The sequence below is a fragment of the Phoxinus phoxinus genome (assembly GCF_949152265.1).
Source record: "Phoxinus phoxinus genome assembly, chromosome: 20".
Taxonomy (NCBI): domain Eukaryota; kingdom Metazoa; phylum Chordata; class Actinopteri; order Cypriniformes; family Leuciscidae; genus Phoxinus; species Phoxinus phoxinus.
In genome coordinates this window covers 28,028,711-28,031,572 of record NC_136895.1, presented here as the reverse complement: position 1 = coordinate 28,031,572, position 2,862 = coordinate 28,028,711, and the positions used below count along the sequence as shown (strand labels likewise).

Genomic DNA, 2,862 nt, shown 5'->3' with positions numbered 1-2,862 from the left:
ATAAATATAACTTGATTAGCAGTCATAACTAAAGAGTTCACAGCAGGTAGTGCCGTCTAGTGGTTTGGAGAGTCGTTGCAGGAAGAGTCTTACACAGATCAAGCTTGAATTCAGCTCTAAACTCAGTTATTAGTGTGATTTATTAAATATAACAAAATAAATATGAAGCTCCGATACTCAACCGCATTAGTTTGAGTGTGACATTAAATATTACAGTAAAAATATCTTATTTTAGTTATTGTTCCATATATAAATCTACTTCTCTTTTCATTCATCATCATTTGTCGTTGTAATGCTGCAGAATATTATTAATGTCACGTTTAAATGAATAAAAGTATTTTAGTGAAGCTTCATCAAACCAACATCGAGTGATTTGAAAAATTCTGTTTTCAGTGTTTGGAGTTACAGTTCAAATATCAGTGATGGAGGGAGATTCAGTCTCTCTAAACTCTAATCTCACTGAAGTGAAGGATGATGATGTGATTCTGTGGAGATTTGGAGATGAAAACACTTTAATAGCAGAAATCAATAAACGGTTCGACAGATTCACTGTATATGAAGATGTTCTTGATGGGAGATTCAGAGACAGACTGAAGCTGGACAATCAAACTGGATCTCTGACCGTCACACACACCACAACTGAACATGAAGGAGTTTATAAACTACTGATCAACAATGAGACCAAGAGTTTCTTTCTCACTGTCAATGGTGAGTTCAACACCGGTTACACCTTTTTTATAATGACAACATTTAAATGAATTCATACACCATTTGTTTTTAGTTTGTGTTGTTTTAAGGTATTGTTTATTTTAATTTCAATCTTTAATTTAATAAAAAATTCTAATCTGTTTTTCTGTGACAAACCCTGTTTCTGTTTGCTCTCTCTCTCTCTCTCTGTGTGTGTGTGTGTGTGTGTGTCTGTCTGTGTGTGTGTGTGTGTGTGTGTGTGTGTGTGTGTGTGTGTGTGTGTGTGTGTGTGTGTGTGTGTGTGTGTGTGTGTGTGTGTGTGTGTGTGTGTGTGTATGTGTGTTTGATGATTCAGTTGAAATATCAGTGATGGAGGGAGATTCAGTCGCTCTAAAAGCTCGTCGTACTGCAATAAAAGATAAAGATGTGATTCAGTGGAGATTTGGAGATGAAAACACTTTAATCGCAGAAATCAATGTAACGGCCGACAGATTCACTGTATATGAAGATGTTCTTGATGGGAGATTCAGAGACAGACTGAAGCTGGACAATCAAACTGGATCTCTGACCGTCACACACACCACAACTGAACATGCTGGAGATTATGAACGACTGATGAACGGTGTGAGAAGAAAGAGGTTCAGTCTCATTGTCTATAGTGAGTTTATTATTGGTTCCCTTTATTTGTTAATCACTTTGCAGTAGAAATATCCTAAATTTTAAAAAAGAGTTTTTCAATTTCAAAATGGTAAAATCTATTTGACATTTGCTTTTCAAACTTCTGAACGCTTTTCTTTTGTTTAATTATTCTGATACTTTCATCTCTGTGTAATTTATTTTATAATTCTGAAAATCACAGAGATTCCCTCCCTCAACAGAGATTATGATTTACTCTGATGTTTCTAATCTTTCTCAGCTCGTCTGCCGGTTCCTGTCATCACCAGTAACTCTTCACACTGTTCTTCATCATCATCATGTTCACTGGTGTGTTCATCAGTGTTGAATGTGAGTCATGTGACTCTCTCCTGGTACGCAGGAATCAGTGTATTGTCCAGCATCAGTGTGTGTGATCTCAGCATCAGTCTCTCTCTACCTCTGGAGGTGGAATATCAGGATAAAAACACCTACAGCTGTGTGCTGAACAATCCCATCAGCAACCAGACCACACATCTGGACATCCACACACTCTGCCACACATGTGCAGGTACGGCAGCGCTGATATTAGTGTTTATTGACTGATCTGATCTCAGTTTGATGTGTTTATTCCTCAGACTCTGTCCACTGTTGTGGTCCTACTGAAGCTGTGATCCGATTGGTCCTCTCTGCTCTGGTGGGCGTGGCTACTGTCATCATTCTGGTTTATGACATCAGATCCAGAAGAGCTGAACGAGATCAAGCACATATTCACACATCAGGTACATGATTGATGATGTCATTTCTCACAAACTGGTTTATAATTTCTAAATATTTGTCAGATATATTAATGGCTTTATATGTTCATCTTTTTCAGGAAGTGTTGAAATCTAAAGCAGAATGCTGAACTTTATAGGTTCTTGAAGTGTGTTTTTGTTCTTCTAGTGTTTAAAAAAATAAAATAATAAATACTGATGATTATTTGAGCTTCTGCTCTCTTTCAGAGTCAGATTTTACAAAATCCAATCCAATATGTGTGGCTTATATGGCAAAAACATAAAACAAATTAATAAAGAGACACATATCTCACTTTGCTACTGCTGTATATTTGCTGTATGTATTTTCTTGCCTTTATCAATAAAGTTTCTCACTGTGAGGTTCAAGAGTCTCTCCATGTTTTATTACATTTAATAATGTAATTTTTATTACAAAACAATTACATTTTGTTATTATATTGAGCGCCTCCAGGAGGAATACAGACTTTAAGTATATTTTAAACTGTTCACAACATAATAAACAAACACGTCCTCTTCTCCTTTAAAATGAGAAAATACTGATTGTGGACACATTATAATACACTTTGAGATCACAGTGAAATACAAACACAACATATCAATGCTCAATTTCCTCCAACAGGGAACGATAGAGGCTATAAAGTGCATTTGCTATTTATACAATGTGACGCAGGACGTGAAACTGAAAACTGCGTCGCACTGAAACTAGCAAAACACACTTGTGTCACGTCTGGTGTGTGATAGTGTC

At 36.3% G+C, this 2,862-nt stretch overlaps 1 long non-coding RNA gene across 1 annotated transcript; it reads left to right on the top strand.

The window, feature by feature from the left end:
• Window positions 1–1,626: 1,626 nt before the first annotated feature.
• LOC306988029 lies at window positions 1,627–2,407 on the top strand. Its single transcript, XR_013795306.1, has 3 exons — window positions 1,627–1,891; window positions 1,959–2,102; window positions 2,198–2,407. It is a non-coding gene; the product is annotated as an uncharacterized lncRNA (long non-coding RNA).
• The last annotated feature ends 455 nt before the right edge of the window (window positions 2,408–2,862 follow it).